This window comes from Triturus cristatus, chromosome 10, assembly GCF_964204655.1.
Source record: "Triturus cristatus chromosome 10, aTriCri1.1, whole genome shotgun sequence".
Lineage (NCBI taxonomy): Eukaryota > Metazoa > Chordata > Amphibia > Caudata > Salamandridae > Triturus > Triturus cristatus.
Window position 1 is genome coordinate 617,543,543 of NC_140593.1, and position 27,840 is coordinate 617,571,382.

General features: G+C 45.2%; 1 pseudogene; it reads left to right on the plus strand.

Moving 5' to 3' along the window:
- Window positions 1-25,674, plus strand: LOC146789805 (small ribosomal subunit protein uS8 pseudogene; annotated as a pseudogene).
- The last annotated feature ends 2,166 nt before the right edge of the window (window positions 25,675-27,840 follow it).

Genomic DNA, 27,840 nt, shown 5'->3' on the forward strand with positions numbered 1-27,840 from the left:
ATGGTGCACGTGAATGTTTTTGAAGATGCTCTAAAACGCATCAGCAAAGCAGACAAACGTGAAAAACCCCAGGTTCTGATCAAGCCACGTTCCGAAGTGATCGCAAATTTCTTAACTGTGATGATGAAACATGGTTACATTGGTGAATTTGAAATCATAGATGATCACAGAGCCAGGGGCGGCTCCTCCACTAGGGCGGAGGAGCGTCGCCCCACTGCTTTCTCGCAGTGCGAGAAGCAGAAACAAAATGGTAATAACTTTCTGTTATTACCATTTTATGTTCGGTTGCGTTCGGGCAGGTGAGCGGGGCTGGCCTGCGTTGCAGACAGGGCAGGGGAGGAGTGGTGTGCCCACTCCTGAGGGCGCAATGACAGTTTGGTTGGCCCTCTGGGGCAGTCCAAACCAGTCACAAGGACTCTGATCCTCTCCATGCAGGCTGCAATGCAGCTGCATGGAGAACATGACCTCCCCGTAAGCTCCTGGTTGGGCTGGTGCAGATCGGAGCTTCCGAATCCCCTCTACTTCCACGGACGGAGTGATTTCACAGTCACACACGCACACACACATCACACGCTGGTGGGGCCCATTACACCAACATTCATCCTACCACTTTATCCGTGCCATGTATAAGGGGAAACACTTTCAGATACCTAACCAATCTGCATGTACTCTGAGGTCAATGGCATCAACTAGTTGCTATAGATCTGGTGAAAACATTTCAGATACGCAAATAAATTCAATAACATGACAATAAAATAACCACCCGACACAGTGATTCAAACAGAATATTTGTTTATCTAAAATTGTATGAAAAGCCAATTAAATGCAAATTAGTTTCTCTCATATTGACCTATTCTGGCTAAAAGTCAGATCCTAAGTCAGAACCGGTCCTCAGCAAAATAATCAAAGTTTCTAGCCATCATGTAGAGTCACCGTCCTCTCCGTCAGCATCGGGACCTCGGATCATCAGTTCGGGAAGAAGTGGCACTAGACCTCTCTAGTCTACTAATATTTATACTAAAATTACATTCCAAAATGTTGCAATCATATCGTACAATACGGATGAATGGCGGAAATTATGTCGTCTTGGTACATTGGGATACATCAGTACATTTTCACACACATTGATCATCTCAAATAATGAATAGAAAATAAGGGGTCCATAACTAATTCGTTACTTCTACGGATGTCTCTTTTGGATAAATTGTATCCCATTCGTGGGATCATTACAAGTTCATAAAGTCAGTATTTTGTTTAGCAACAAATTTCATGTTCAGGGGCATTTGGCATCTTTCCTGGATTTGTCGTCATGATCATGGCTTTTCAGTTCGTCAAGAGGGCAAGGTCACAGGCAGCGCGAAGCCTCCTTGCAAAATTTCCATCAACTCGAATGCAGGCTGCGGGTGGTAGCCATATTTTGGTAGGCCACATTGGTCAACTTAAGTAAAATGAAACACAAAACAAAATTACTGCACGGAAATGATTATACAGTGTTATTCCCCTACTAATACCCTTATGTGTATGTATTTATCTAGCCATTTGCGACATCAAAAGCCATTAATGCATATTAATTATAAGCGCAAAACACAATAACATCACATAAGCAACATCTATTTCGTCAATTTGCTCACCAACTTAGTTAATTTATTATTTTAGCCATGCAATAGCATTCCCACGTGTAATTCTTCTGTTAATAAGGTTGGTTAGACAAGACTCGACAAATCTTTAGTAGTTATTAATTAATCAGTAGTACTTTTAATTATAACATGCGAAAATGAAACAGGTATATGGTTTTAAAGTAAAAACCCTGCTCCATCAATCCCCCCTTTGGTGATATCTTATCACCACAAAAAATCAAAAACCCAAAAATCAATTTAATTTCCCCTTTTGAAGAAATTCAAAATATCTTCTTGTTCATTTTTCAAACCCTTGTTTCCATCTCATCTTCTTTCTTAGTTTCTATATACATGCTTTCTCTTAGCTCTTCTAATTCTATTTCTTGTGGATCTATTTCTGATTTCTTTTGTCTCCTTTTAACATTTTCTTTTGTAATTTTCTTTTTATTTCTTCTATATCTACAACACATACACCCTAATCTAAGAATCAATAATGCAACAATTACACATGTTAATGGAAATAATATCTTACCAAAAATGGTACTACCTATTTTAGCTACAAAGTTCTTAATAGCAATCATCTTATTAGCCATTTTGGTCCAGATACTTTCAGCTTCCAGTGGTACTAATTCTTCATGCAAATCAGTAATATTTTTTATATAAACTTTTAGATCTTTGCTTTCGTCAGGAATGTAAGTGCAACAATGTTGAACTTTCAGCATTCCACAGACTCCACCCTCTTTTGCCAAAAGAATGTCAAGGGCAAGTCGATTTTGCATCGCCATAGCGCGTAAAACAACCATTTCAGTATTTACCAAAAGAAAGCCTCCAGCGGTGCTTGTTGACAAGCGATCCACCACTGTTGACAGCTTCCGAATGCCAAAGGCATTCAAAGAAATTCCCACTGCTGGTATCAAAGCTCCAAAAATATCTCCTACAATTTCTGTCCATGTTTCTCTTCTATAGCGTGTTAATGGATTAATTTGTTCTGCATTGTCTACTCTATCCATGTGAAAAATCTTTGGAAAGACCAGGCCAACATAACATGTGCCAAACCAATGGTCAGGCAAACGGTAATAAGCCTTGTTCCCACAAATATAATACACTCCCGGAAAAACTGGATCTTCTCCTCCTCTAAATCCCCATCCGGTTGCAATAAAGTATGTATCATGGCACTCACTAGTCCCTATGAAATAATAATCATAGGGACTATGCATTACCAGGATCTCTTCCTGGTAATGCATAGTTTGCCTTTCTGTGGTGCATCTATAGCCATAGTTGGACTGGCTCCATTTTTCAATTCTTTTTCTTTCTCAATATCCCACATTGTTTCACTCATTTTATGTCCTTCTGCTTTCTTGTGCATGTTCAACCTTCTTCTCTCAACCATGTCTAGAAAATTCTTCTCTTCTCCTTTCAAACTGCAAGTTAAATTGTTTCTAAAAACATATTCTAAGGTTAATTCTCTAGTTTCTAAAAAAAATCTCACCTAAAGTGTTAGCTTCTTTTGCAGGATTCAGTTCTTTATTCATAGGCAATTGCCCAAGAATATTATCTACATTAGACATATTATAATCTAATTTCCCTAACTGATAAAATATACTAATCAACACACTACATGAAATTCCATACGTAGCCGGAAGATGATGATAAGTCACTCCTTCCGAAACAGAGGCAGGTAATTGCATGCAAACGTAGCAATCCCTTACTTCCATTGTCTTTACATATTCATACAACAATTTAGAAAAAACATTGCTAGAAAAATCATTAATTGACCTATCCTTATGTATATGTACATTGCTAGTTCTAGTTGGTACTATCTTCTGTGAACTCTTCCCTATATTAGTCCTGTTCTCAGTATGTCCTTCTAAAGTGTCTATAGTTACTCTAAAAGAAATCAGTAGAGCAAGCACGCTCCAAAGCAGCATTAATAATCCTGCACAGCAGCAGCACATCTTGCACCATCTTTTCAGAAAGGTACATCTACTTTGATTATTCTCAGTGGTAGCCATTTTGTTAATTTGACCGTGTCTTTTGACTTAGCCTCTTCTACTCCACTACCGAACTTTAGGGTAACAAGCACCCAACTGATTCTTACAATCTACTAGTTTTAATATTACTTCTTTTCTTTTCTTCTCCAAATGATTTCTTTGGATTTATTCAATTTGGATTTTCATCACTTTTCACTGTTTCTTCATCATCATCAAACTGTATTAGGTCCTGAACATCCGTCTCTTCCCCAATGTCGGACAAGATAACTCTCAGGATTCCCACAGCTTCTTCTTCAGCATCCACTTTCAGTAAAGCCTCCTCTGGACTTCCTTGACTGTCTGCCTCTTCTCCTTGTTCAGGCAGTGCCACATACGTCCATTCTGGTGACTTATACCTCTGGTTTGGTTTTCTTATTCTTTTAGTTCTCTCAGGACTCTTTGTTTCTTCTTCCTTAGTTGGATTTTGACTTGACACTTCGTTCACTTGTTCAGCTTTCGAAGAGTTAACTCGTGTCAGTCGATACCTCAGTCTCTTTATCTTATTGGGCCAAAGATCTCCTTTAGCATTTCTCTTTTGTCTTCCTTCTTTATTGTTTCTTTCTCCAAGCCAAGTTCTCTTTCTCAGAACTCGTCCTCCATGTATCTCATTGTCACTTTCATCAGATTCTGTCTCAGTTGCCTCCTGTTCATCAACAGTTTTCTTTTCTCCAACAACCTCCTTTCCTCCAACAGTCTCTTTTTCCACCAATTGAGTTTTCCCTACTTCTGTCCCTCCTCGGGTCTCGGACACGCAATCTTCTTGCTGTCTACTTGTCCCTTCACCTAGCTTGTTGTTGATGTTCCCTACACCTCCTCGGGGTTTTTCCGCAATCTGTCCCTCTCTGTCTTTTCCTGTCCCTTCTTCTTCAGGATTTACCTCAGGTGAAACTTGTTCAATTTCCTCATTTGATTCTGGTGTCACTTCTGTTGGAATGTTCTTTTCTTTTCTTTCTTTCTTTTTGTGTTGGTCACTGTTAGTTGAAACCTCAGGTACTTCTTCAGAATCTGAACTTGCCTCTGCGGTTTGCACTGTTCTTTTCAGAACCTCTTCTGGTGGGATGAAAATTTCTCTTGACTCACTTTCCCCACTTTCAGGATTCTTTTTCCTTCTTACTGCCTCACTGTCTGCTTCATCACTGGAATCTGATTCTTCAAAGTATTCTTTTCCAGTGCCGTCTCTTGGATTTGGAACTCTCAATGTGTGACTTGCATGTATCCAATTTTTCACTCCAGCACACTTCACAGCAGTTGTTGTGGTCAGAATGACTTGTCTCGGCCTTCCCCACCTTGGAACCAGGCAATTCCTTCTTCTGTGGACTTTTATCCTTACCCAGTCCCCTGGGCTCAGATCATGGGCTGGTTTCTTTTCAAGTGTGGTGGCGTCTTCTCCAACCTGGTGAAACACAGAATGAACTGCGTCAGCCAGGCCTTTACAGTAATCCAAAATCATGTCATCAGTTATAGTCATCAGCTTGTTGACTGGTACAAATGCATGTCTCATAGCACGTCCCATGATAATTTCATGTGGACTCAAACCTGTTGTTCTGTCTGGAGTAGACCTAATGGTCATCAGGACTAGAGGCAAGACATCGGGCCATTTCATTCCTGTGGCTAGGCACATTTTGCCAATTCTGTTTTTGATGGGACCATTCCTTTGTTCAACCACACCAGAAGCCTCTGGTCGGTAAGCACAATGTAGCTTCTGCTGTACACTCAATGCTTCACAGATCAGACCCATGATTTCATTATAAAAATGTCCTCCTCTGTCTGATTCAATGGTTACTGGGAACCCGTACCTTGGGATGAACTCTCTTAACAGTAGCTTGGCCACTGTTATCCCATCATTTCTTCTTGTTGGATATGCCTCCACCCACCTGGAGAACAAACAGACCACCACCAGGACATACCTCAATCTGTTGACTTGGGGCATTTCAATGAAGTCTATCTGCATTCTTGTGAAGGGTCCTCCCTCTCGGCCTATTGTTCCTAGGCTCACCACTGTTTTCTTTCCAGGATTGAATTGCTGACATATCAGATATCTCTGACAGAGACTCTCTGCTATCAGCCTGAATTTTGGACTATACCAGGTCTGCTTAAAGGCCCTTATCATTGCATCCCTCCCCAGGTGTCCTTGGCCATGATACATCCTTGCCATTGTTGATAGCATGCTATTTGGCATGACTGGTCTTCCATCCCTATAGACCCACACATGATCTTTTTCCCTTGGTGCACAACCTGCTTTCACCCAATCTTTCATTTCCTCATCTCCTGCCTCATCCTGCAGCTGTTTCACTTCCTCCCATGTTCCCACCTCATTAGTAGACATTAAGGAACAAGAAGACATTTCTCTTTCTTTACTCCGATTAATGGAATGATTATTTCTTGCACAGTATTGTGCTATGTCATTGGCAAATTTGTTCCCAACGGTGACAAAATCATCACCTTGACCATGAGCAGCACATTTTACAACTGCTAGTTCTTTAGGCAGCTGTATCGCCTCTAGCAATTTTCCAACCACTTCAGCATTCTTTATGGGAGTTCCACCTGAGGTCAGGAAACCTCTTTGTAGCCATAGCTGGCCAAAATCATGGACAACTCCGAAGCCATACTGGCTGTCAGTCATCACAGTCACTCTCACATTTCTTCCAATCTTGCAGGCTTTTGTTAGTGCCACCAATTCTGCCACCTGAGCGGGTTTAACTCCTTTCAAAGGTGATGCTTCTACAACTCCTGAAACTGTACATACAGCATATGCAGCACTCAGTGTTCCTTCATCCGTTCTCAAGCAAGATCCATCCACAAACAACACATGATCACTCTCAGGCAGTGGCAAATCTCTTATGTCAGGTCTTGGTTTTGTACAGTAATCAAGCAGATCCAGGCAGTCATGATCAACTTCATTTCTCACTCCCACACATTCAGCATGAGGCAACAGTGTCGCTGGATTCACATTCACACATCTCTCCAGGCTCACATTGGTTGCACCAAGAATGACTTTCTCATATTTAGTCAGCCGACTATGAGACATGAACTGTGTCCGGCTCCTTGTTAAAAGGATTGCCACATCATGAGGTACGAATACCCGTACAGGATATCCCATTATGATTCCCTCACTTTGTTCCAGACTTCTACAGGTAGCAGCTACTGCTTTTAGGCAACCTGGTAAACCCACAGCTACTGAGTCAAGTGTTGATGAGAAGTAGGTAATTGGCCTTCTCAGACGTCCATGTTTCTGGATTAACACTGAAAGTGCACATCCATTCTCTCACTACAGTACAGCTCAAATTCTTTTTCGTAATCTGGCATTCCTAGGGCAGGAGCTTCACATAGTCTGTTCTTTAACTCTTTAAATGCAGCCATCTCTTCTGGGTTTAGTTCCAATCGGTCTTTTACCTCACTTTTGGTCAATTTGATCAATGGCTTGGCAATCAAGGAAAAGTTACTTATCCACTGACGACAGTAACCCACCATTCCCAGAAACATTCTCACTTCTCTTTGTGTCATTGGGGCTCTCATCCCTCTAATGATTTTAATCCTGTCAATGGTCACTTTTCTCAGGCCTTTCTCAATGTTATGTCCCAGATACTGGACTTCTTTATTGCAGAATTGTAATTTGGCTGGAGATATGTGAGAAAGTGGCTCTGTATATACTGTTCCCTAATAGGTACAGGGTGTACAGAGTCCACAGTCCCCCAGAGGCTGATAGAGGTCAAAGTTAGGTATGACCTTACTCTCAAAAGTGGTAGCTTGGTCGAGCAGTAAGGCAGTACCAGAGGACAGTGTAAAGCATTTATTGTACACACTCAGTCAGCAAATGATTTCACACACTCAATAACTGAACTCTAGGCCAATGGTTTATATATATAAAATATATGCTTGTTTTATTTTTAGAACCACAAAGGGGGTAAAAATATACTTTCTCAGAATGAGAGGTTGAATATAAATACTTTTGTCTTAAGCAATACATTTGTGTAAACAGTCACAGTTGGTTGCAATAAACAATCCTATTTCCTAAACATAACAATGCATTGAGCTCAATGGTAAATTCAGGTTATTTGTAATAAATTACTTTTCAGATTACTTTTGGAATTCCAGGTCTGGCTCCTAGAACCAGCCTGGGGTCAGTATTCAGAATCAAGTGATGAAAGTCGACTTAATAACTGTAATGATTTTTAAATAATATTTAGCTATTTCAAAAGTTAGCACTTAGAAAATATTTCAAAGAAAACATTCAATGGATCTCTATGGCAAGAAATTCAAATTGCAGGTAGAGTACTTTATCGTTACTTTAGTAATCCAGGACTGGGTACCTAGACCCAGGACTGGGGTCCTTATCAAAAGCAGGTAAGTAATTTTGTTTGCAGAAATGGTACGATTTTAAAAGAATATTTCAAATTTGCAAAAATAGACAGAAGAAATTTCACAGAAAAGCAGACAATGGTTTCCTATGGGAGAAAAATGAGTTAGAGGTAAGTATAGTTGTGAACACTTTTCAGGGTTAGGGCTGGGCACCAAGATCCAGCACTGGGAGCTCACCTAGGAGCAGGTGAGTAAATTCGTTTTTGTCACTTGGCTGATTTTTGGTGAATTTTTGCAGTTTTGAAAAGTTCACACTTAGAAGATTTTTGAAGAAAAAGCCAGTCAATGTTACCCTATGAGGAAAATGAAGTTAGCGGTTTAAGGGTAAGTACTCGACTGGCAGAGTTGAAATTCCGGGCATGGACTCAGGGGTCCCCCAGTGTTAGGTAGGTACAGTTGGTTCACCCTCAGCGGTTTCAGGACGGCCGGGTGCAGAGAGAGTTAGGCCCAATGTTATCCTATGAGGGATAGGGGGGCCTTGGTTGGTGGCTGCTGTCTGGCAAGCCACGCGGCTGTGGGAGCTGGGCTCCTGGTCACTTACTCAGGGCAAGTGGGGAAGTAGGTTAGTGTAGAGAGGGCACTGCCAGGGCCACTCGGGCGGCTGGGTGCAGGGTGCTTTTGAGCCTTCGGGCGCTCAATGGAAATCAATGGGAATGTTCCGGTTTGGAAAAAGGCTGCAGGCTCGGGGACGAGGATGTTTCAGGTGCCACCACCACTTCGAGAGGTAAGTTGGGTAGTTGTAGGTTAGGTGGGTACCCCGGGATTGGGCACAGGGGGCCGCAGGGTGCCGGGTGCAGGGGTGCCTTTTGACGTCGGGAATCTTACCCTCTGGTTGATCGCGGTTGGGGTGGCACTTGGTTCTGAGGCTGCAGGCTTCCTCCGGGATGTCGAGGGGGGTCCTTGGGTGCCGGACTCGGGGTCACAGTCGCCGTGGGGTCGTCCTCAGGGTCTTTGTCCACTCCGGCACTGGCCAGGCTTGGCTGGTGCAGAGTGTGTTGGGTCCGCGGTTCCGGGCTGCTGCCAGGGGTTAAAAATAGGTTTCTTGAGTAGAGCCTCTACTCATGGGAGTCCCAGGGGCTTAGAGCCAAAAGGTAGCCAGGTCCTCCGGGGTTGGTGAGGTTGCTGGCCACGAGAGATGCCGCGCTGGTGCAGGTTCGAGAGTCGACAGGCCGGTAGGGCTGGGGCCTAAGCAGTTGGTGTCTTCTTCTCTTTTTAGCAGCTGCAGGGCAGGACTTTGTTCTTCTTGCTCTTCTTGTAATTTTCTATCTGGAATCTAAGGAAGGAAGGTTCAGGGGGCCCCTAAATACTAGATTTAGGGGTGTTACAGGTAGGTGAAGGCCAGGGACCAATGGGTCCTTGTCCTGGGGTGGGTACACCCCCTATCCTGCCTCTCTCCTGTGGGAGGGGGGCAGTAGCCTAATCCTGATAGGGTAGGGCCTCCCATCTTCAAGATGGCGAGAGCCCGGAGATGTGCTTCACCTCGCCTCCCCCACCTGAGGGGTGGGGTGGGCAGGCTGGCACATCCCCTGTCCTTGTATGGGGTTTCCGGCCAAGCTTCCCGCCAGAGTGGGGGGTTGCAGTGGCCTGGGGAAACTCCAAATGGCGGCCTGCCTTTGAAGCTTCCCTTTGCTCATCCTGGGGGAGGAGATTTCTCACCTCACCCAGGATGTGCATTGTTGCAGGCCCGGGAGAGCAGGGGCTCTCCCACCCAGGGGTCCAGCAACGTGTCTGCTGTGTGGCAGCCTGGGCAGCCTCAGAGCAGACGTGGATTGTAAGTTAGCTGTAAGGGGGCATCTCTAAGATGCCCTCTGGGGTGCTTAGTACATTAAATCCTACACTGGCATCAGTGTGGGTTCAATGTGCTGAGAAGTTTGATACCAAACTTCCCAGGCTTCAGTGTTGCCAATATGGTGCTGTGGAGCTCGTGTTTGACAAGCTCTCAGCACCATGCACTCTTAAATGACAGCACTGCACTTACAGTGCCCAGGAATGGACCCGGGTACTGTAGGGGCACAGGGCTCCTGCTCCTGTGCCCACACCATAGGCGTAATGCACCCAGCTAGAGGGGTGGCTGACAAATGCCTTGGCAGTGTAGGTGATGGGCATGGTACACAGTGATGTGTGCCATGTCGACTCTTTGTTTTGTCCTGCACCCAGACACTCAGCCTGCAAGGGCAGTGTGTGTGTAAGGGTACAGGGCCTCTGAGGGTGGCACAATGAGTGCTGCAGCCCTTAGAGGCCTTCCCTGGCCACAAGGCCCTGGGTACCTAGGGTACCATTTACTAGGGGCTGACATGTGGCTAGGGTTTGCCAATTTGGAGTTTGTGTGGTTTAAGGAAGGAACATAGGCCCTGGGCACCTGATTGGCAGGAACCCAGGGTACACTCAATCGAAGTACATTCAGCAATTTAGCAAAAAGTGGGGGCATACCATGGAAGAAAGATGGCACTTTCTCACACAACCCCCCCCCCCCCCCAAACGAAAGGTGATGAGACTAATCTTGTCCTATGGAGTCTTCATTGTCTAAGTGGAAGAACCTGGAAAGTCCATCTGCATTGGCATGGGCAGTCCCTGGTCTGTGTTCCACTTCAAAGTCCATTCCCTGTAGGGAGATGGACCACCTCAGTAGTTTTGGATTTTCCCCTTTCATCTGCATTAGCCATCTGAGAGGTCTGTGGTCAGTTTGAACTAGGAAGTGAGTGCCAAACAAGTATGGCCTCAGCTTCTTCAGGGACCAAACCACAGCAAAGGCCTCCCTCTCAATGGCACTCCAACGCTGCTCTCTAGGGAGTAGTATTCTACTTATAAAAGCAACAGGTTGGTCTTGGCCTTCATCATTGGTCTGGGATAGGACCGCTCCTATCCCTAGTTCAGAGGCATCAGTCTGCACTATGAACTGCTTGGCATAATCTGGAGCTTTTAGAATTGGTGCTGAGCACATTGCTTCTTTTAGGGTGTCAAAAGCCTTTTGACAACTAACTGTCCAGTTAACTTTCTTGGGCATTTTATTGGAGGTGAGTTCTGTGAGGGGGGTCACAATGGACCCATACCCCTTCACAAACCTCCTGTAGTACCCAGTCAAGCCAAGGAATGCCCTGACTTGGGTCTGGGTTGTTGGAGCTATCCAGTCCATGATGGCCTGGATTTTGAGTTGTAAGGGCTGTACCTGGCCTCCACCTACAAGGTGGCCCAAGTACACCACAGTGCCCTGCCCTATCTGGCATTTGGACGCCTTGATAGTGAGACCTGCACTCTGCAGAGCCTCTAAAACCTTCCCAAGGTGGATCAGGTGATCCTGCCAGGTGGAGCTAAAGACAGCAATATCATCAAGATAAGCTGCACTAAAGGACTCCAACCCAGCCAGGACATGGTTCACCACCCTCTGGAAGGTGGCAGGGGCATTCTTTAACCCAAAGGGCATCACAGTAAACTGGTAATGCCCATCAGGGGTGGAGAATGCTGTCTTTTCTTTTGCTCCTGGGGCCATGCCAATCTGCCAGTACCCTGCAGTTAAGTCAAAGGTACTGAGAAAGTTGGCAGCCCCCAATTTGTCTATCAGTTCATCTGCTCTTGGGATAGGGTGAGCATCTGTCTTGGGGACAGAGTTGAGCCCTCTATAGTCCACACAGAACCTCATCTCTCTCTTTTCACCCTGTTGATGAGGTTTGGGGACCAGAACCACTGGGCTAGCCCAGGGGCTCTCTGAAGGCTCAATGACCCCTAACTCCAGCATCTTGCTGACCTCAGCTTTGATGCTTTCCTTGACTTGATCTGACTGTCGATAGATTTTGTTCTTGACAGGTGCACTGTCACCAGTGTCCACATCATGGGTACACCAGCTTGTCAGACCAGGGGTCAGGGAAAAGAGGCTAGCATATTGTTGCAAGACTTGTTTGCAGTCAGTCTGCTGTTGGGCAGAGAGGGTGTCTGAAAAAATCACACCATCTACTGACCCATCTTTTGGGCTGTAGGATAGGAGGTCAGGGAGTGGCTCACTCTCTGCTTCCTGTTCTTCATCAGTCACCATCAGCATGGTGATGTCAGCCCTATCATTGTAGAGTTTAAGGCGGTTCACATGGATGACCCTTTTGGGTGTCCTGCTAGTGCCCAGGTCAACTAGATAGGTGACCTCACTCTTTCTCTCTAGGATAGGGTGAGGGCCACTCCATTTGTCTTGGAGAGCCCTTGGTGCCACTGGCTCCAAAACCCACACCTGTTGCCCTGGTTGAAATTCAACCAGTGCAGCTTTTTGGTCATACCAGTGCTTCTGGAGCTCCTGGCTGGCCTCAAGGTTCTTGGATGCCTTTTCCATATACTCAGCCATTCTGGACCTTAGGCCAAGCACATAGTCCACTATGTCCTGTTTGGGTTCTTGAAGAGGCCTCTCCCAGCCCTCTTTTACAAGATACAGTGGTCCCCTTACAGGATGACCAAACAGAAGTTCAAAGGGTGAGAAACCTACTCCCTTCTGTGGCACTTCCCTGTAAGCGAAAAGCAAGCATGGTAACAGGACATCCCACCTCCTTTTGAGTTTCTCAGGGAGTCCCATGATCATACCTTTCAATGTCTTGTTGAACCTCTCAACAAGGCCATTGGTTTGTGGGTGGTAGGGTGTAGTAAACTTGTACTGCACTCCACACTCTTTCCACATGTGTGTTAGGTAAGCAGACATGAAGTTGGAACCTCTGTCTGAAACCACCTCCTTAGGAAAACCCACCCTGGTGAAGATACCCAGGAGGGCCTTGGCTACTGCAGGAGCTGTAGTAGTCCTAAGTGGAATTGCTTCAGGGTACCTAGTAGCATGATCCACTACTACTAGAATGAATTTGTTCCCTGAGGCTGTGGGAGGTTCAAGTGGACCCACAATGTCCACACCTACCCTTTCAAAGGGGACCCCCACCACTGGTAGTGGAATGAGGGGGGCCTTTGGGTGGCCACCTGTCTTGCCACTGGCCTGACAGGTAACACAGGAGCTGACAAACTCCTTCACCTTTTGGTGCATCTGGGGCCAGTAAAAGTGACTCACTAACCTTTCCCAAGTTTTGGATTGCCCCAGATGTCCAGCTAGGGGGATGTCATGAGCCAAAGTTAGGAGGAACTCCCTGTACTTCTGTGGCACTACCACCCTCCTGGTGGCTCCAGGAGTGGGGTCTCTTGCCTCAGCATACAGTAATCCCTCTTCCCAATAAGCTCTGTGGGTACCACTGACATCTCCCCTGGCTTCTGAAGCAGCTTGTTGTCTCAGGCTTTCAAGAGTGGGACAGTCTCGCTGACCCTGGCACAGCTCTTCCCTAGAGGGTCCCCCTGGGCCCAAGAGTTCAACCTGGTAAGGGTCAAGCTCCATGGACTCAGTTCCCTCAGGGGTATCTACATCCTCTCCAGGGGGAGAGGGATTCTGAGTGTTTGGCTGTACAGAAGCTGGTCCCCCAGTCTTCTTGCCCTTCCTCTTGGTTGGTTGGGCCATTATTCCAGGCTCCAAACCTACTTTTTCACCCTTCCTCTTGCTCTGTGCTCTGGTTTGCACACACACCAATTCAGGGATGCCCAGCATGGCTGCATGGGCCTTTAACTCAACCTCAGCCCAGGCTGAGGTTTCCAGATCATTTCCAAGCAGGCATGCAGCTGGCAACTTTGGAGAGACCACTACCTGTTTCAGGCCAGTAACCCCCCCCCCAGCCTAATGTTACCATGGCCATGGGATGACTAGTGGTGACACTGTCAGCGTTGGTGACTGGGTAAGACTTCCCAATCAAGTATTGCTCAGGGGAAACCAGTGTGTCTTTCACCATAGTGACACTGGCACCTGTATCCCTCAGAGCTTCTACCCTAGTTCCATTTACCCAGGGGTACTGTAAGTATTTCTTTATGTTGGGGGGCCACACAGCCACAGTGGCAAACTCCACTTCTCCCAAGGAGACTAAACTTGCTTCAGTGTGTTCCCAGATTTGCTCAGGGTACACCTCTGATCCCATTTGTATACTTGCTGCCCCAGGAGTGGCTGTACTGGGTGCCTTAGGGGCTTTGTTTTGGGGGCAAGATACAGTTAGGTGTCCCTGCTTCTTACAGGTATTACACCAGGCCTTTAAGGGATCAAAGTTCTTCCCCCTATATGGTTGGGGCACATAGGGAGTAGTTTGGGTCCCACCCACCTGAACAGGTTTTTGGGGCCCTTTGGAAGACTCAGACTTTTTATCTTGGGGATTCTCACCACCTTTCCCCTGGGGAGGTTTTGTGACCACCTTCTTTTGGTCACCCCCAGTGGTTGTCTTGGTCACCCTAGTCTTGACCCAGTGGTCCGCCTTCTTTCCCAATTCTTGGGGAGAAATTAGACCTAGGTCTACCAAATGCTGATGCAACTTTTCATTTGTGCAGTTACTCAAAATATGTTCCTTCATGAATAAATTGTACAATCCAGTAAAATCCTGCACACCATGTCCAGCTAACCAACCATCCAGTGTCTTCACTGAGTAATCTACAAAATCAATCCAGGACTGGGTCTGGGTTTTGTGAGCCCCTCTGAATCTAATTCTATACTCCTCAGTGGTGAATCCAAATCCCTCAATCAGAGCTTTCTTCATGAGGTCATAGGATCCTGCTTCTGGCCCAGAGAGAGTCAGAAGCCTGTCCCTGCAGTTACCAGAGAACAGTTCCCACAGGAGTGCCCCCCAGAGAGGTTTCTTTACTTTCCTGATATCACAAGCCCTCTCAAAGGCTGTGAACCATTTGGTGATATCATCACCTTCCTCAAATTTAGGGACAATCCCTTTGGGGATTTTAGGGTCAGAAGTTTCCTCCCTATCCTTGTTTTTATTATTGCTGCCACCATTGATGGGTGCTAAACCCATCTCTCTCCTTTCCTTTTCTAGGGCCAGGAGTCTGGACTCTAGATCTATTCTTTTGGCCAGCCTCACAAGGCTGTCCTCTTCACTGGGGGGTCCCCCAGTGTTGTCTCTGGGACCAGAGCCACCTGTGTGGTCTCTAGGTGCCCAGATGCTATGTCTTGAGTTGGAGGGTATGGGTGCCATCTCCTCCCTAGGGAATAGTATGGGGAGGTTGCTGTCCACCTCCCCTGTTTCCCTTTCCTCATCTGACTGGCCATCACCATGTTCAGATGGGTGGTCTTTAGCATACTCAGCCAGGAGCTCCTGGAGCCCTTGTTTGGTTGGATGCAGACCCATTTGTAAATTTTTGAGTTTACATAAGGACCTCAATTCCTTGAAAGACAAGTGTAAGTAAGGTGTGAGGTCGAGCTCCTCCACCAGGTCCATGTTATTATTATCACTAATAGCTGGGTTTATTTGAGACATTCTAACCTGACAGTTCTAACCCTCTACCCTGACTAAAGTGACTTTTATTTTTCTAAAATTCTAATGGGACTTAAGCAAGGCCCTAGCAAGACTTTTAGTAATTTTGGAAAAACCAATCAGAATTCTAAAGGCAATTTTTAAGAGTTCTGTCGTGTGATCAGATGGTAACCAAGTAGTCCAACAAATGCAAGTTTGTATCCCACCGCTGATCCACCAATGTGAGAAAGTGGCTCTGTATATACTGTTCCCTAATAGGTACAGGGTGTACAGAGTCCACAGTCCCCCAGAGGCTGATAGAGGTCAAAGTTAGGTATGACCTTACTCTCAAAAGTGGTAGCTTGGTCGAGCAGTAAGGCAGTGCCAGAGGACAGTGTAAAGCATTTATTGTACACACTCAGTCAGCAAATGATTTCACACACTCAATAACTGAACTCTAGGCCAATGGTTTATATATATAAAATATATGCTTGTTTTATTTTTAGAACCACAAAGGGGGTAAGAATATACTTTCTCAGAATGAGAGGTTGAATATAAATACTTTTGTCTTAAGCAATAAATTTGTGTAAACAGTCACAGTTGGTTGCAATAAACAATCCTATTTCCTAAACATAACAATGCATTGAGCTCAATGGTAAATTCAGGTTATTTGTAATAAATTACTTTTCAGATTACTTTTGGAATTCCAGGTCTGGCTCCTAGAACCAGCCTGGGGTCAGTATTCAGAATCAAGTGATGAAAGTCGACTTAATAACTGTAATGATTTTTAAATAATATTTAGCTATTTCAAAAGTTAGCACTTAGAAAATATTTCAAAGAAAACATTCAATGGATCTCTATGGCAAGAAATTCAAATTGCAGGTAGAGTACTTTATCGTTACTTTAGTAATCCAGGACTGGGTACCTAGACCCAGGACTGGGGTCCTTATCAAAAGCAGGTAAGTAATTTTGTTTGCAGAAATGGTACGATTTTAAAAGAATATTTCAAATTTGCAAAAATAGACAGAAGAAATTTCACAGAAAAGCAGACAATGGTTTCCTATGGGAGAAAAATGAGTTAGAGGTAAGTATAGTTGTGAACACTTTTTAGGGTTAGGGCTGGGCACCAAGATCCAGCACTGGGAGCTCACCTAGGAGCAGGTGAGTAAATTCGTTTTTGTCACTTGGCTGATTTTTGGTGAATTTTTGCAGTTTTGAAAAGTTCACACTTAGAAGATTTTTGAAGAAAAAGCCAGTCAATGTTACCCTATGAGGAAAATGAAGTTAGCGGTTTAAGGGTAAGTACTCGACTGGCAGAGTTGAAATTCCGGGCATGGACTCAGGGGTCCCCCAGTGTTAGGTAGGTACAGTTGGTTCACCCTCAGCGGTTTCAGGACGGCCGGGTGCAGAGAGAGTTAGGCCCAATGTTATCCTATGAGGGATAGGGGGGCCTTGGTTGGTGGCTGCTGTCTGGCAAGCCACGCGGCTGTGGGAGCTGGGCTCCTGGTCACTTACTCAGGGCAAGTGGGGAAGTAGGTTAGTGTAGAGAGGGCACTGCCAGGGCCACTCGGGCGGCTGGGTGCAGGGTGCTTTTGAGCCTTCGGGCGCTCAATGGAAATCAATGGGAATGTTCCGGTTTGGAAAAAGGCTGCAGGCTCGGGGACGAGGATGTTTCAGGTGCCACCACCACTTCGAGAGGTAAGTTGGGTAGTTGTAGGTTAGGTGGGTACCCCGGGATTGGGCACAGGGGGCCGCAGGGCGCCGGGTGCAGGGGTGCCTTTTGACGTCGGGAATCTTACCCTCTGGTTGATCGCGGTTGGGGTGGCACTTGGTTCTGAGGCTGCAGGCTTCCTCCGGGATGTCGAGGGGGGTCCTTGGGTGCCGGACTCGGGGTCACAGTCGCCGTGGGGTCGTCCTCAGGGTCTTTGTCCACTCCGGCACTGGCCAGGCTTGGCTGGTGCAGAGTGTGTTGGGTCCGCGGTTCCGGGCTGCTGCCAGGGGTTAAAAATAGGTTTCTTGAGTAGAGCCTCTACTCATGGGAGTCCCAGGGGCTTAGAGCCAAAAGGTAGCCAGGTCCTCCGGGGTTGGTGAGGTTGCTGGCCACGAGAGATGCCGCGCTGGTGCAGGTTCGAGAGTCGACAGGCCGGTAGGGCTGGGGCCTAAGCAGTTGGTGTCTTCTTCTCTTTTTAGCAGCTGCAGGGCAGGTCTTTGTTCTTCTTGCTCTTCTTGTAATTTTCTATCTGGAATCTAAGGAAGGAAGGTTCAGGGGGCCCCTAAATACAAGATTTAGGGGCGTTACAGGTAGGTGAAGGCCAGGGACCAATGGGTCCTTGTCCTGGGGTGGGTACACCCCCTATCCTGCCTCTCTCCTGTGGGAGGGGGGCAGTAGCCTAATCCTGATAGGGTAGGGCCTCCCATCTTCAAGATGGCGAGAGCCCGGAGATGTGCTTCACCTCGCCTCCCCCACCTGAGGGGTGGGGTGGGCAGGCTGGCACATCCCCTGTCCTTGTATGGGGTTTCCGGCCAAGCTTCCCGCCAGAGTGGGGGGTTGCAGTGGCCTGGGGAAACTCCAAATGGCGGCCTGCCTTTGAAGCTTCCCTTTGCTCATCCTGGGGGAGGAGATTTCTCACCTCACCCAGGATGTGCATTGTTGCAGGCCCGGGAGAGCAGGGGCTCTCCCACCCAGGGGTCCAGCAACGTGTCTGCTGTGTGGCAGCCTGGGCAGCCTCAGAGCAGACGTGGATTGTAAGTTAGCTGTAAGGGGGCATCTCTAAGATGCCCTCTGGGGTGCTTAGTACATTAAATCCTACACTGGCATCAGTGTGGGTTCAATGTGCTGAGAAGTTTGATACCAAACTTCCCAGGCTTCAGTGTTGCCAATATGGTGCTGTGGAGCTCGTGTTTGACAAGCTCTCAGCACCATGCACTCTTAAATGACAGCACTGCACTTACAGTGCCCAGGAATGGACCCGGGTACTGTAGGGGCACAGGGCTCCTGCTCCTGTGCCCACACCATAGGCGTAATGCACCCAGCTAGAGGGGTGGCTGACAAATGCCTTGGCAGTGTAGGTGATGGGCATGGTACACAGTGATGTGTGCCATGTCGACTCTTTGTTTTGTCCTGCACCCAGACACTCAGCCTGCAAGGGCAGTGTGTGTGTAAGGGTACAGGGCCTCTGAGGGTGGCACAATGAGTGCTGCAGCCCTTAGAGGCCTTCCCTGGCCATAAGGCCCTGGGTACCTAGGGTACCATTTACTAGGGGCTGACATGTGGCTAGGGTTTGCCAATTTGGAGTTTGTGTGGTTTAAGGAAGGAACATAGGCCCTGGGCACCTGATTGGCAGGAACCCAGGGTACACTCAATCGAAGTACATTCAGTAATTTAGCAAAAAGTGGGGGCATACCATGCAAGAAAGATGGCACTTTCTCACAAGATACCTTTAATCCTCCATCTGCCAAGTGATTCAGTAAAGCAATGGTGTCTACTTCACAGGCTTCACGTGTTTTTGATGCCACAAGCAGGTCATCAATATATTGGACCAAAACTGAATTTTCAGGCATTGTTAGACTTTCCAGAGATTTCTTCAGCAATTGATTAAATATCGAAGGGCTCTCTGTATACCCTTGTGGAATTCGGCACCATGCCAAAATCCGCTCTCCAAATCTAAATGAAAATATTGGCTGGCTGTCATGATGCAACGGGATTGAGAAGAAAGCATGACACAAATCAATTACGGTATACCATTCTGCATCATGGGGAATCTGATACAAAATCACTGATGGATTTGGCACAATGGGACAGCATGACACAACAATCTTGTTAATTTTTCTCAAATCCTGTACTATTCTGAACTTTCCATTAGGTTTCTTCAGTCCCATTATTGGTGAATTACATGGGCTGCTCAGTATTTCTCTTAACACCCCCTGCTGAATCATTTTCTCAATTATGGGTGTTATTCCTTCAATTATTTCAGGTGTCAGTCTGTATTGTGGAATGTTTGGGTAAACCACTCCCTCTTTTACAGTAATCTTTACTGGATCTACATTTCTCATCAGGCTCACATCTTCTCCAGTAAAATCCCAAACTGCTGCTTTCACTGTCTGTTTCAATTCTGGGGGTAATGCATCTGGATTAAATACAGCATATGTCCCCAAAGCCTCACATTCCCTGTTATCCATGGTCATTCTGTATAGGACATCCTCATCTGGTTTTTCAAAGGTTATTCCATCTGGAGTACAAAAAATAGTGCAATTCATCTTGCACAGCAGGTCCCTGCCTAGCAAGTTCACAGGACTAGTGTCACACACCACAAATCGGTGCATGTCTGAGAATTTCCCTATACTAACCCTTACTGGTTCAGTAAGATGAGTTTTAATCTGTGTGTTGGACACACCAACTACTTGGATTGCTTCATCCGAGAGAGGAAGATTCTTTATATCAACTGACCTGACAGTTGATCTCGTAGCTCCTGTGTCAACTAGAAAAGTAACACTTTCACCATTGATTTTTCCATCTACAAAAGGTCCTGCTTGGTCTATTTCTAGAGTTGCGCCAAGTACGCACTCCTCCTCCTCTCTTCGGCACCGTCAGAAGTCTCCCTCAGAATCACTTCCCTCATTTTTCAGCCAATATTGAGATACAGCGCTTGCGCGTTTTGGCTTTATTACCTGCTCTTCATCGTAGAACCCCGACTCTTGACTGTACTTCTGGGATCCTCTTCTCTGTGGCAAGGGTGGTTTTGGCACCTGATTCTGCTGCTTAACAGCCTTCTGCTGTCGCTGATGCTGACCACACCCCTCACTCTGCACCTGTGAATTCAATGATGGATTGTCATCATTAGTAGACGGTGGATTCTTACACTCGGATTTCCAGTGCCCTAATTTTCCACAGTTGTGGCAAGGGAATTTCTTCTTTGCTTCCTCAATATTTCCTTTCCCTTTTCCTGGACCAAACCTGGGTTTATTTCCTGGGTTATTTGCTTGTTCAACCAACTGAGCTTCCTGTCTTTCTGCAACTTTCACTTGTGCCCACATTGCCTTTTCTTTCAGTTTCCTTTGCTTTGCCTCAATCTCATCACTGAAGTATTTTGCATGTCTCAGGATCTCATCGATCTTTTTGCTCTGCCAGTCTACGGTATGCTGCCTTATCATTTCACTGATTTCAGGTCGCAAGCCATTCACAAATCTATATACAAAATGGCTCAGATCCTTGTCACCCAGATGTTCATCTCCACTGAACTGTTTGAAAGCCAGTATTAGTCTTTCATAATATGCATGGACTGATTCCTTCAATTCTTGATGTGTTCGATCTATTTTAACCCAGTCTGTTTCCTTGGGGGGTACTTTATTTTTCAAGAAGGCCATAACCTGCTCATACTTTTTCATAACCTCCGGATCTGGAGCTCCTGTCTTTGGATCTCTTGGGTATTCCTTAGTGGGCCAGTCTATGACTATTTTACATTCCGCCCACAGGTCTGCTGGTACAATTATATCAAACAGACTATTCAGGTCGATCCACAGCACTTTTGACAACTTCACAAACCTGTCGACCTGTCTATTCCACTCGACGGGCTTCTCCCTTAGTCGAGGGAAATCATTTGTAAATGATAAAATATCCTGTCTGGTCCATGAGACATGTACGTACCCACCTCCTGGAATCTCCCTCATGGGGTAAGCTGTCACTGCTTTCTCCTTTTCTTTCAGGGGGAATGTTGAGTAAGTTCTGTCTACTGCATCCTCTCGTTTTCTATACCATCTGTCTTTCCATCTCTCCACATCTCCCCATTTTCTCAGCAAAGCAATCATCTCCTTAATCTGTCCTGTTCGGCCTGCATTGTTCAGATTCTCAATGTCCTTATCTGTGAAATCCACTCGGTAAGGCTTTTGTAAAGCTTTTACCTTATCCATGTCAACCCCCATTTCACTGGCTATTCCTTTCAACCTGTCATGTATGTTCTTTGCTCTCCATGTGATACTTTTACATAAGAACAGAATCTCCCCTTCCTGATAATTTTTCAGCGTTTCTGTAGGGATTGTTCCTACAATCAGCTCCTCCATTTCCATACGTAGCCTAGCTACATCAATTCCCTGGGATTCTTTTTCTTTCCTCTGCAAAGCCTTCAGCCAATCATTCAAATCTTCAGCAGTTATTCCCACAGATTTTTGTGCACCCCCTGGTTCTGACACTCTTTGTGGTTCTAGGATTGATCCTCTGTTCCCTTCCACACATCCAGAGTTCAAACTCGAGTTAGTCTGCACACTCAATTCTCCTCCACATATGGTATGTCTCCACTGATTTTCTCCTGTTCTCCACTGATTTTCTCCCGTTCTCATTTCTGCCTGCTCTGGAGGAACAATCAATCTATTGCCCACATATGGCACTGTCAAACCACTTTCGCCCGTCCTCTGCTTGTCGAAAATTGGCATAACCGGACCTATTGTTACAGGCACAGTAACTGCCTCAAGATTTTTAGTCAGTTCCCTGATTTTCTCTGTCAATTCAAAGGTAGTCCTTGCTAGTTCTCTGGTCTTTTCATCCTCAACTTCAATCTCCCTTTCTCTCTCTCTTTCTCTCTCGCTTTCTCTCTCTCTTTCTCTCTCTCTTTCTCTCTCTCTTTCTCTTTCCCTTTCCCTTTCTCTCTCTCTTTCTCTTTCCGCCAGAGAACAACTGCTTTTCAACCCAGGGGTGGTACCCTCTGTCTTAATAATCCGCAGGGTGTCTCTCATTGGGGTCACTGCTGTTCCTACCTCTGGTTCTCGTCTATACGGGGGTGGTCTTTTGTAGAGCATGTCCTCTAAAACATCATCATCAGACTCATTCGCCCCATACCTCCTTGTTTCTACATTATGTTCTTTCTCTGTACACTTTCTCCCTTCTGTCTCCTCTGCTGTTCTCATAGGATATAATCCCTCAGTCATACTGGCATCTCGCCATCTTCTCATCCGGTCATGATGGGTTTCGCGATCATACTTTCGCCCAAACATATACCGGTAATTCCCTCCACTCCTCTGCTTTTCTCGCTCATGCATTTCATCTTCCCATTCAGTCAATGCCTCAAATTGCGTTGGCCTAGGCCGAGGCTCGAGACACATCATCCGTTCCCGTAAGTTCCTCAGTATGGCCAGATTAAATGAGCCATGTTCCGGGAAAGCTAAAACCCCATCCTCTTTTGTATACTTCACCCAGTTATCTAACCAAATACAGGTATGATACCCATACTTTGCAACCATGAAGGATGCGGGGGTTCTTATCGGGGGAAGTAACTGTCCTTCCCTAGTCACAATATCCTTATCCTTGTCAAACCAGTTCTTAACCTTACTAAACAAGGATTTCTTTTTCTTTTCCTCAGCATGGTAATACATTTTCTTATTTTCCGCAACCCTTTCGTCCTTCTACAACTGTACGATCTCCTGTCCAATTGCAGCGCGACTCACACTAACGCACCAATCCTGGAGCGTCTACGTCACTAACTCAGTCCACGAATCCCAGCACGACTCCCACCAACGCACCAATCCTGGAGCATCTACGTCACCCTGTATGTCTCCCAATCCTTGCGCGGCATACACTAGCGCACCAATCACCGTGCTTCCACCATTCTAATCCACTGTCCAATCACAGCGCGGTCTTCCTGACGTCAGCAGTCGCTGCAGCAGCTTCTGCTCCTGTCTCCTGTCTCTCCCGTCTACCCCTCCTTTACAAGACTACTTGGTAGACTTTGTTTCAACTTCTACGAGTCTGTTAGTTACACCATACAAACATCTCCATTGTCTGCTTCGCTAGCCACAGAACAGCTAAAGACCTTTCCCACGAGAATTCCGCCTTTCCCGAGAGCAGCGCTTACCTCTGCCCTACTACGGAATCGTTACTTCCGTTGATAAAGTAGCACATCCCTCTACTCTACCCTTCTAACAAGCACCAATTAACTGTGTTCTCTGGAATGCTCCTAAGAGTTTCACAATTAACCAGAATGCCTTCTCATTCACGCACTTTCACACCAGAAAATGTAGTACATTTACACAGAATTCTGTCTTTCCCGAGAACAGCGAACAGTCTGTCCTACTACAGAATTATATCACACGTTAACAAAGCAGCGCTTACCTCTGCTCTGTCCTTCTAACAAGCTCAGTGAATACCTATTACCTTCCCAGTGATAAGCGTTAACGGAATGCCATAAGGATCCCTGATACCTAAGACCAGAACTTCACAGATAACCTTCGCTATCATATACACCTCTTTCACACAGAAAATACGTTTCTAATGGCAACACACGGCGATGCTACCTCATCGAACCCAGACAATGCGACGCGCAACTTCAATTGTCACACGTTTTCCCCTGTCTACATACAGGGCCAACAATCCCGCCTTTTTCCGAGAGCAGCACTCCCTCTGCCCTACTACGGAACTGTCACCAACTTCCTACGTCCTAGAAGCCGTACATATTACACAAAACTCAATACGACTTCAACATATAGTGTTAGTACAAACATCAATATCAATCAATAATCAACAAGCCTATATACACGCAAATTCGCCAGATCAAGACAATAGTTAACCATCATTCTGCTACCAAGAAACTGGTGCAGATCGGAGCTTCCGAATCCCCTCTACTTCCACGGACGGAGTGATTTCACAGTCACACACGCACACACACATCACACGCTGGTGGGGCCCATTACACCAACATTCATCCTACCACTTTATCCGTGCCATGTATAAGGGGAAACACTTTCAGATACCTAACCAATCTGCATGTACTCTGAGGTCAATGGCATCAACTAGTTGCTATAGATCTGGTGAAAACATTTCAGATACGCAAATAAATTCAATAACATGACAATAAAATAACCACCCGACACAGTGATTCAAAGAGAATATTTGTTTATCTAAAATTGTATGAAAAGCCAATTAAATGCAAATTCGTTTCTCTCATATTTACCTATTCTGGCTAAAAGTCAGATCCTAAGTCAGAACCGGTCCTCAGCAAAATAATCAAAGTTTCTAGCCGTCATGTAGAGTCACCGTCCTCTCCGTCTGCATCGGGACTTCGGATCATCAGTTCGGGAAGAAGTGGCACTAGACCTCTCTAGTCTACTAATATTTATACTAAAATTACATTCCAAAATGTTGCAATCATATAGTACAAAACGGATGAATGGCAGAAATTATGTCGTCTTGGTACATTGGGATACATCAGTACATTTTCACACACATTGATCGTCTCAAATAATGAATAGCAAATAAGGGGTCCATAACTAATTTGTTACTTCTACGGATGTCTCTTTTGGATAAATTGTATCCCATTCGTGGGATCATTACAAGTTCATAAAGTCAGTATTTTGTTTAGCAACAAATTTCATGTTCAGGGGCATTTGGCATCTTTCCTTGATTTGTCGTCATGATCATGGCTTTTCAGTTCGTCAAGAGGGCAAGGTCACAGGCAGCGCGAAGCCTCCTTGCAAAATTTCCATCAACTCGAATGCAGGCTGCGGGTGGTAGCCATATTTTGGTAGGCCACATTGGTCAACTTAAGTAAAATGAAACACAAAACAAAATTACTGCACGGAAATGATTATACAGTGTTATTCCCCTACTAATACCCTTATGTGTATGTATTTATCTAGCCATTTGCGACATCAAAAGCCATTAATGCATATTAATTATAAGCGCAAAACACAATAACATCACATAAGCAACATCTATTTCGTCAATTTGCTCACCAACTTAGTTCATTTATTATTTTAGCCATGCAATAGCATTCCCACGTGTAATTCTTCTGTTAATAAGGTTGGTTAGACAAGACTCGACAAATCTTTAGTAGTTATTAATTAATCAGTAGTACTTTTAATTATAACATGCGAAAATAAAACAGGTATATGGTTTTAAAGTAAAAACCCTGCTCCATCAGGGCGACGTCCCCACCAATCACAACGCTGCTTGCAGCATTGTGATTGGCTTTGGGGAGGGTCCGGAGGGAGCCTGGCTGCCTGCTACCTATTCCTGCCAAAGGCAGGAGAGCAGGAGCAGGTGCCGAGAAGATGCAGGACCCGGCCTGCAGAAAGGGAAGTCTATTTTTTTGTTGTTAAATGAAATCCCTCCCACCTCCCCGCGCGACCCCCTCCTGACCCCCCCACACATGTAAGACATGCTGTCCGCGACTGCACAGAGCTAGGAAAATTGTTGTGAACATCTCTAGCAGACTAAACCATTGTGGTATAATAAGTCCACGGTTTGATGTGCAACTGAAGGATCTGGAAAAGTGGTAGGAAAATCTGTTGCCGTCCCGTCAGTTTGGATTAATTGTTCTCACAACGACAGTTGGCCTCATGGACCACGAAGAAGGTAGGCGAAAACATATAGGTGGCAAAATCCTGGGATTCTTTTTCTAAAATGTAAAAAAGCAGACTAATTGAGAAACAGAAAAAAAACCTTTGGATTTACTGTTCTAAGATGACGGATGCCAATCAATGTTGGAGCAATAAATTAAAGAAAAATGTATGCAAGAATATTTAAGAAAAAGAAGAAGTTTTGCAAAAAATTACAGAGTTGGGCCTTTGTAAAAAAGAGAAACATATGTTTAAAAAAAAATACCATGGGTAGTGGGCGAAGGAGCATGGTAAAGTGGATGAGGACGTATAAGGTAATGTTGTGGCAGTAGAAAATAGCGGAGCAGTTGAGGAGCTGGGGGTCAGGAAGCTATGCTCCAGGGTAGGAGCAAATACAAAAAGAGGAAGGAAAGCCAACGAATAAGAAGCAAGCACATTAGACGAACAGGAAATCCATCCAGTTGTAAGTAATGGGCTATTCAAAGCCCACTGTAAGAATTAGTATAGTACAGAATAGATCTCTGACAATAGATAGCCAAATGCTGTCTAAAAGTGAGGCCTAGAAATATTGGGGGCCCAAAGTTTTTGTTACTACAGGAGAACGTTGCCCGCACTGCTGAATTTCGGGGTTTCCAAGTACCAAGGGGCCTGTTCAGCCTTTCTTGTACCTCATGCTTCCTTCTTCCACCACCATACACTTTCTATTTATTTATCTCACTTTACAGGTTCTTTTTCATCCCTGCTTTCTCCACTTGTCATTTGTTTTCTATGTTTCTCTTCCACCTCCTGTCTCGATTCCTGCCCATCTCTCTGAGTCAAACTCGGATGATAAAAAACATAAGTTCTAGCCTTAAAAAACAGTGTCCGTGCTCACCATCTGCAGCCACTGCCATAAATTAAGTTAGCACTGTTCATGAGATGGATTTAGGCCCAGATCTCTGTACTGGGGTGCATGTATGACATTGTTCTGCATTCTGTCCATCAACTGTTGTTTTTGCATTTGTCACCATGAGAAAGGTCTGACCTTTTTTGAACCTTCCTTCTCTATCAGGGAATATGTTTTTAGCAATCCCCCTTCATGTTAGTGTCCCGGTGCCCCAATGGAGTAAACCCTCTCTTTCCTAGTCTTTTTTTTCTGCGGTTACAATTCAAAATTTGCGAGCATACGTGACAAGAATTTTCAATTCTATTAAGGACACGGAGGCGAGGATTATGCTTCTCATATCTTTACTAGAAATTGCTCAGCAGCCAATCATATTACAATAAATAAAAACCAAAACTACAATACCCATGAACCCACTGGGTATGACGTAACAACCATAGAGTGTCTACGTATAAAAGGTCACCAAGAGAAAACCATATCCTCTTTCTTTGGTAGTTAGAACAGTCAGAAAAGAAAAATAGTTCAACATCCGGGAAGAGCCTGGAAGAACAACGTAGCTCGATCCCCACAACAAGAGACCAACAGATCGGAACAGCTGACTTGACGCTTGAGTTGACATCCCCAAAGCCGGAACCAGCAGGCATCCAAAAGAAGATCCAAGAAAATGGTAGCAGAGCGCAATTCACTTCGGATCAGAACCTGAAAAAGATATAAAGCCGTAATATACCATTCCTAAATGAAGGAAAAAGAGGTATAGAAACTAAAGGGAGGGAAGAAAAAACAAGGAAGTCATCCAAATTACATCATAAAAATATACAAGAAATAGCAAGTTATCATATGCAAAGATATATATGAAAAATATATACATGACAGAAAAATATGGGTGGGATAATCCTCGCCTCCGTGTCCTTAACAGAATTGAAAATTCTTGTCACGTATGTTTGCAAATTTTGAATTCTATGTCAGGACCGGAGGCTCCGATTATGCTTGTTCAAAGCTGCGCCACCACAACAGAAGCAATATCCAAAATAGGTTTATAATGAAAAGTTTTAAACATAGAATCAGTTGACCAATCAGCTGCTTTCATAATATCCATTAAGGTCACTCTCATAGAAAAAGCCTTGGAAGCCATTGCTCCACGAGTTGAATGCGCACCAAAAACCGAAATGTCAATACCTGCCTCACCCATGAGCCATCTGACCCATCTTGCTAAAGTAGCCGGGGTCACAGGACGATAAGGTTTTTGCAACGCAATCAACAATTGACCATACATATCCTGTCGCAAATGAGCAGTATTTACCTCATAATCCTTAATACATTGCACTACACAAAGTTTTGGATTATTG